Here is an 8,777-nt window from a genome sequence, read left to right as displayed (position 1 = left end):
TATGAGGAATCCTAAGATTTCTAACATGCCAGATATTTGTGCTACCCATTGGGGTACCTTCGAAGTCGGATCAATGGAGTTGGTAATTGGGTCCTAGTTTGAAACTAAAAAAAAGGATGCACAACTAGCAGTGAATGAGTGTTGTATCAAAGCCCATATTGAATTCTATGTGGTGGATTCTGATCAAAAGACATATTTCGTTAGGTGTATAAACATAATATCAGCTGCAAGTGGAGGGTATGGATTTCGTTCTTACAAAGAAAGATGTTATGGGAAGTGACAAGGTTCAACAGCCAACACACATATACGTTAAGCTCGTTGACACAAGATCATAAACATTTAGACTCTGATGTCATATGTTCATATGTGAAGCTTCAGGTTGAAAAATCCAAGGATCTCATTTTCAGTGATAGTGGCATCCATTCAAAATACATTTGGTTATATTACATCTTACTACAAGTCGTGGATGGTGAAAAAGAAAGCAATGAAATTATTGTATGTCGATTGGGATCGGTCATATAATGAGCTACCACATTTGTTCCACGCAATGAAAATTTTCATCCTTGGAACCATTGAACAATCTTATACTCATTCTACGACCACGAAAACTAGAGAAGGTTATCCCAAGAAAAAGAGTTTTTGGTGGCTTGTGACGGGCTTTTAAGTTAACAATTGAAGGGTTTCACTTTTGCAACAAATAGTTCAAGTGGATGTGATTTTTCTATATGGAGTATTTAAAAACGTTCTTATGATAGTTGTTGCATAAGATGCTGACATAAACATTTTCCATATTGCCTTCACCATTGTTAAAAATGAGTCGGGTAATCTTGGAATTTCTTTCTCTCCAATTTACGTTCTCATGTTGTCACTCAAGATGGAGATTGCATGATGTTATACCGTTTACCTAGGTTGCTAGCGATGATTTCTAGACCGAGAAGTAGGTAGTCGCCTCTCTATGTATATCTAGTGTATTGTATACGTCATATTGTCTCTAACGCTATGACGAGGTTTAAGAACAAAAAGATCAAAAATGAGATTATCAACATGTATAACTTCAATATTTTTTTTATCATTTATGTTCTTCATTTATTATTCTTAAATTTTTTTTTCAGGATATGCTATAATGCAACTAAATTTTCGTGCGGGACTAGAAAGTTTGAGGAAATATGGAGAAGATGTGTATAGCTTTGCAACTGAAATATATTGGGAAAGATTGTCACATTCATATGATGATCATGATTGATGTTACAACCATATATGATAATCAATCTTGCCGAATGTATCAACTTTGTGCTTAAAGGAACGATACATTTTTCGGTAGCAAGTATTGTTAGTGAGACTAAATGTAACCCCCTAGACCTAGCCTTGGAGTTACAATTGAATCAGGGTAGCTTTATTGGTCACATAAATGGTTTACGAATGATCTTAGTTTAATAAATCGTATTAAAAATATTTAATGATTATAAAAATAGAAATAAACTCATGCCATAATTTAAAGAGGTCGAAAGCAAAAATTTTAACCTCACACGATATAAAATCAAGTCTAGTCAAACCAGTTATACATCTGAATAATCTAAAAATAGAAACAAAAAACAGAAATAGAGGAGCTATAACGCTCAGTGTGCCCTCTAAACACAAATAATAATTCATATATTTTCATGCATGATATAAAAATAATAAAATAATCAAGTGACAATATTATTACTAGAAAATTGTGCAAAGCTTCTCACCACTTTACCTAACATCATAGACGAACATAATAGAAAACACTACTTGCTAAGAGGAACCTGAGATCTCTAAAGTGTATCCAGAGTAGAAAACAAAAATCAGGATGGGGAAGTAATCCTCTGAAAAAGAGTTCAAGTTAACCTCCAAGGAGGAACTCATCAGAAATCAGAAATAAGACAGGGATGTTTCCCTCCATAAAAGATCCTATGTAGAATCAGAATGTGGATATAATCCCGTGTAGAATCAGGACGGGGATATAATCTCATGCAGAATCAGGACGGGGATATAATCCCATGTAGAATTAGGATAGAGATATAATCTCATGCAAAATCAAGATTTGGATCAAATCCTGTGCAGAACTAGGACGAGGATATAATCTCATGCAGAACCAGGATGGGGATCAAATCCCATACAAAATCAAGAATGCATCACTGTACAGATTTAAAATGACGTAACAATAATAAGAAATCAGTCATAACTCAAATAGACGTAACCAGAATATGTATATGCGTACATATAATATCATACAACATAATAGAAACAATATTAAAGGTAACAAATAGGTCAAAGAGACACATTTATAATAGTTATTTAACACCGACTAAGCCTTATGCTTCCCACGATCGGTCTTACTAGGTATTACGGAGTGAGGACCTAAAAATAATATCGATATGAATATATAAATCATGTGTCTAAACAGAAATAGATTATAAAGTCACTAAATAATACTTACGTGTATCTCGATACGTGCAAGCAGAACCGAACTAAGAAGAATGAGAGTGATCAAGATCTAATAGAGAGCGGTCCGGAGACACGAGAGTACCTTCAGAAAATACTACCAAAAAGTGAGTCCAAATCTCACATTTTACTTAACATAATTAAAACTTTAAACAATAAATGATGCAAAACAGAGCTTTCAAGTCTGAGTTTGGCAAAACAAACTGTGAAAATAGACTCAGGATATTGAAAAATGTCAGGATATGGGCCTTTCAAAAATGAGTCAAAGTCAAAAGTCAAATTTAAAGTCAACGGGTTGAGTCAACGTATCAGTTAAACTAGTTCAATCATATTAGTATAGGGGTTAGACTGATTCAAGGTTGGTTCAATTAAATTGATTCACTGTTTGAACCGTCATAATGAAGCCCACTCGAACGCCGATTTGTAGGGCACGTGGGGCGCCATCTAGTGGTCGAACAATTATTAAAAAATTCAAAAATTCATTTTAAGACACGGGAAGTCACTTACAAAAGTTAGTTTTTTTAAAGATTGATGGAGGTAGGATTTTTAGAGAAACCCAAATATTCAAATCTTTATCGAAGACCACCTCATGATTAGTGATGAATCGAAGAAAAACTGAACTAAAAGGTGAAAAAAGAGAAACACTATGAGAAAGAGAGAGCACACACAGGGAAAAGAAAGAAAGAAAGTAAAACAAAGAGAATTTTTAAACTATCCAAATATTGGATAAATTTTTACTCTTAAGCCGTGAACTTTCAAAAAATTCATTAATAAGCACAAAACTTTAAAAACTTTCCAATTTAGCCCCCAAAAATGGAATGTTACAACTTACTTCATATCAGGTAAAGTTTAGGATATAGGACATGATCAACGATTGCAGAAATTGAGCTCCAGATTTAGAGAATGTAATGAAAAAATCAAATGCATGCAACATTAATGTTTTTTCATAATATCACCAGACTTGATTCTGGTTATATTATCCAAGAACTTGTTCGATCACATGACGATGGGAATTTTGCCACATACACCGATAATCTCGATAGAAGATGGTGTGATTGCGTCGATTTCAAGCTTTTAAATATTCATGCGCTCACATTGTTGCTGCATGTATACATGTTAATGTTGACCCATACTCTTATGTTGATGGTTGTTATAGCATGCATACTATGTGTAACTTATACAATTGTAAGTATAAGTATCTCCCTAATGAAGCTTATTGGCCACCAATAATTTCTGAAGAATGGTTGCCAAATCCACAATTACAAAGGAAGTAGAAGAATCGACCTGAATCTAGTCGAATTCATACGGATATAGATGATCCTTAACGAGAGCAAGGTCTACCAAAGCTTTGTGGCCACTGTAGAGGTGAAGGCCATAACAATAAGCATTATACACATCTTCCGAAATATCGATTGCACTGATAAAACCTTCGTAATTTTTGTTCTTATATTGTTTGTTGTAACTTTTCATATATAATTACAAACTACTCATAAATAACTTTTAACTAAACACAAATTCATACATATATTTAAAATATTTTTTAACATAAAAAGCAACATTTTGTCTTCTCCTCCTCCTCCTCAACTTCTACACTATTATTTTTCTTTCTTTTTTTTCATTCATCTCTTCAAGTGTTTGCTACGCCAGATTGGTAAGTCTTCATGCTTCTTCTTCTTCTTCTTATTTTTCTTCTCGATTTTCATCTTCTTATTATCTTCTTCAAGTTTCCTCCTCTCTTTATGTTGATCAAGTATCTACTTTGTTTCATACTTTACCCATTCCTCATCTGAAGATAGGCTTAAATTTGAATCATTAAAGTTTGAGTAATCATACCCAAATAGACCATTCGAGATTTTTTATAATATTCTTCCAACAAATGCATGATTTGGTTTTCATATAAACTCGATCAACTCACCACACTCTTATTTATAATGAAAATTTTATCAAAATGACTGTTGGAACGCGTCATGCCCATATGACGAGTTCTATTAATTCAAAATCATGTCGTTGGTAAACGACTATAAACATCTAGTTATTTAAACCCAAAGGAACTCATCACCTCCACATGATGAGTTTCATGATTTTCTATTTAAAAAAGCAGTCTAGACTCAAAAAAAATATTATTATAATTGAACTTGTAATTTTGACATGACGAGTTCTAAGAAAAATATTAAATTATTGGACCAGACGAATCGGTCTAATAAAATATATTTTCCTTTGGAACTTGTTACGTCGGCATGACGAGTTCCATGAAGATTGTAGCAAATATCATAGATACCAAAATAAATTTCTTTGTGCGCTATTGGGCTAATTTATTTACCCGATAACCATATTGAGCCCAAAAAAACTAAATTTTGTTGCTAATATATCTAAATTTTAAACTATTAGTACTTAAATTATTAATTTTGATTTGTTTTAATATTTAAATTTTTAATTTTTTTTAACACTATGCTTAACATATAGTTTTTTTTTAATTTTACTACTGTGATAAAAACTTAACGTTAAGTTTTGAAAAAAATTAAAAATTTAGGTACTAAAGCAAATCAAAACTGATAGTTTAAGTACTAAACACATTAAAATTTTAATGACGGGTACTAAAATAAAAAAAATATATACAATAAGTATTATTTTAAAAAATAAAAAATTAGATATTAAAACTAATAATTTAGGTATTAAATGCCTTATTTATCCCTAAATTTAATACATATATCTACACGAACTTTTTATTTTGAAAATAAATGAAAATACATTTCAAATTGAAAAAATTAAACATTTACTTTAATATAAATCAATAATTTCTGAAAATTTAAATATGGAATAGAAAATTTTAAGGTAATGATTAAACCACACGTGCATTTATTTCATTTGTTACTTTAATTCGGAAATATGGCATTCATATATAAGTTTTGCTTTCTAATCTTGCTATTAGTTCATCAAATTTTAAATTCACCATTCATAATTATGTGTCGTTTTTTTAATATCCGGTTATTCCCGATAGAGTACTGCGAAAGTGTTAGGATAGTTTCCAATATCAAGTAAAGTTTATAAGGAATAATTTTATTAAATTGCAAGTAACTGCCTATGAATGGAGATCTATTACCGGCAATAACTATACCAGAACGAGATGAAAAATGCCTAAAGAAACCTAATCAATAAACAATGATGAATGACCAACAGTATTGTGATTTAGGTTCCAGGTGAAAATGGATCAAATAGGAAGCTACATATCATTCCTGGGAGACACAGTATGAGTTAAATTTTAATCTGGTTCTCCACATTTCTCCGATAACTTTCCTAGGTGCTGGATCATCGGGACCTTTGTCTCGTTGCCCAAATGTAAAATACAACCAGCCTTGTCAGAATCCAACGAGGGTGGTTTTAACTCGGTAAGGAAGTTTCCAATCACGGACCACTCCTGCAAAAACAGAGCCACAAACATCAAAGCCTTAAGACTTAGACACCCTTTCAACAAACAATATTTACAACCGTCTGCTGATGCTTCAAGGACAAGTGCAGGTTAAAATGTCGTAAATGTACTCGATTCTCAATTGTTTAATGCAGGTTAAAATGCCAAGTGGCACTATCAGGAGAAATTAACATAATGACACATACTAAGAAATGGAGGTAACGAATACATCTACGTGTTGAAAAATTAGAGTATCCTTGAGGCATGCCTGAGCATAAATTTTGGAGGGGGTGTTCATGCATGATTACACAGACGTTCAATTGCACACGTATGCACAAGCACATAGATTACCTATACACTTTTGTGTATGAATAAGAAAACACGAACCAAAAATCTGTAAAGCGTGGGAGTACATAAATACGAAAATCTTCTATTATAGACCATAAAAATGTTAAGAAGAAGATACCAGTGTATCAAAATTAAACTGGAATACTTCTCCAACCAGAATCATCTTTTTTGTTATAGGGTGTTTCTCTGTCGTGCCTCCGGCGATAACAATGGAATTGTTAACAAGCGCCCATGCAAATTCGATATGCGAATCTGGTTTTGGCATAGGAGGTAATGTTTTCCACTTCATGTCTCCATCCAGCATGAATACCTCACTATATACCACCAGATGGAAGATTAGAAAATATGTTAAATATATGGCTCGATTAAATTAATGGAAAATATATTATTGATACAAAACTTATCAGCAACAGATAGGTCAGACAACCAGTGGAGAACTCGTTGCACTTAGAAATGAGAGTGATTAAACATTTAAACCATCCATTAACATCCTTATGAACTCTCCAAGAAAACATGAAAACTTTTTAGAAGGGTACAGATGCAATAATCAGGAAACTCTCACGTTCCAAGTAACATAGAACTTCATAATGCATAAAGTTGTTACATATTGTGCGTCGGACAAGAATGTTTGTACATAAAATTCTAAATGACAAAATATTAGTAGCTACTTTGTAAAACGGAATAAAAACCAAAATAAATACTTCAAATTGATCAATAGAACTGAACCAGGTTTGTTAAATGCATTAATTTTACTAATTTAGTAAGGCTTCCAGTTACCCAGAAACCATGCAGATTTGGTTTAAGAAAACAAGCCTACATAAATTGATCAACTGTTATTCTAAAGCCACACGAAAGGAACTACAAAGAAAAACTCAAATAGCCCATTCACTCCATCCTCTGAAAGCATTTGAAAATTGGTGATCCAGGTTTGGCCATAGAATCACCCTCTTGATCACCCATAACATAAAGATGATCTTTAAACACTACACATGCCCTAAATTGATGACGTTCAAAAGATAAAGGGTATGTGAGAGAATATATACGGAATACACAACTGAAAATAAGTTGCAACTTTTATTGGCTTTAAAAAACCAAATAGATGCCCATAAGATATGACTAAAACAGTCTTTCTTGATCGAGGATAATATACTTCCAAGTTCCAGACATTAAATGTTTCAATCAAACAGAATTTACATCGTCTTCCTTTTCCAATAGTGGGTAAGGGTTCCATGTTCATCCGGTTAGAATAATTGCTTAAAGATATAAACAAAGAAATAAACATAAGAGCAGCCCACGTTGCTCTGACTATTCATTTTTCTTGCAGAATCCATGTCCGACAGTTGTCTACAAAACACATTCTCGGACATGGATCAAATGTGAACGACCCTCCAAAAACTTTAAAATGAAACATATATGATATAGACACATACCTACATCAGCTACTGAAGATTTAAACCAAAATTCTCAAACGCTAAAACACAATAATACTGCAAAATTGCAGTAAGAGCATTGTCAAACCAACAATTGTCTCAATTAGCTCTATGTATCATTTCATTAACTGCAAAAACTGAACATGCAGACAAACATCAATTCAGGCTTTTTCCCATACAAAAACGTAAACAACTATAAATAGTCTACAAAAGATGCAATGAAGTCATAATCAAAATGTATATCAATCTGTTACAAAAGAACATGTACAAAAAGCCAAACAACACAAAAAGCAAAATCTTTCAACTTATTGTTGGAGACTATAAATATTAGAGAAAACGAGTAGAAAACATGTAGACAAACCTATGAGGTCCTCCCCGTGGAATGGGTACTTCACTCCTCCATTCTGTTTCCAATGCTTTCCCATCCTTTACAGCAAGGCTCCAATGCTCTAATCCGGTTGTATGCTTATTCTCCTGGCTTCCAACCATCACATGAAGTCTACCTCTCCAAAGCTGAGTGGCTGGGGCATACCTGAAAATACTCAGGACCTGTCACTCAAAGTTTTGTCAAGTGTATTGCCAATTAATCCAGAGAAACGAGCTAAATCAGTATATTATCCAGAACCAATATTTTTCAGTTTATAGAAGAGCCAACAGATCAATTGTCTGGAAAAAAAAGTGAGTTTCTAAAACAGATTTCTAAAAGAAATAAGTTTAGTAGATGTATAATGTTGGAATCATCATGAGGAAAATTGGGTTAACAAGCCAACATGATCAAGAAGAGAAACTTAAAATTAAAATTAAAAAAAAAACTCAGAAGAGGTTCGGGCATTTTGTTCATAAAATCCCTCTAAAGAGGGAGCCATTTTCATTGTTACCATTCCAGAAATTAGATCCGACTTTCTAGGACTCATCTTCGTACCAGCCCATAACGATCAAAGTCGAATCATGAGCCTATTAATGAAGCAACAATTGGTACATAAAGAATCAGACACAAATTTGATCAAACCTATAATTAGAATCTATTGCTAAATAGCAATGAAGTTGAACCACAAACCCTGAGGGTGGAATTAGTAAATTAACTTTAAAAATGCTAGTTATTGATATAAAGGATTGATCTTGAAGAA

At 32.8% G+C, this 8,777-nt stretch overlaps 1 pseudogene; it reads right to left on the bottom strand.

Annotated features, from left to right (window-relative positions):
* Positions 1-5,693: 5,693 nt before the first annotated feature.
* Positions 5,694-8,564, bottom strand: LOC120156200 (annotated as a pseudogene).
* Between the last annotated feature and the right edge of the window lie 213 nt (positions 8,565-8,777).

This window comes from Hibiscus syriacus, unplaced genomic scaffold (assembly GCF_006381635.1).
Source record: "Hibiscus syriacus cultivar Baekdansim isolate YM2019G1 unplaced genomic scaffold, ASM638163v2 tig00111213_pilon, whole genome shotgun sequence".
In the NCBI taxonomy this organism is placed as follows: domain Eukaryota; kingdom Viridiplantae; phylum Streptophyta; class Magnoliopsida; order Malvales; family Malvaceae; genus Hibiscus; species Hibiscus syriacus.
This window is presented reverse-complemented; position numbering and strand designations above follow the sequence as displayed.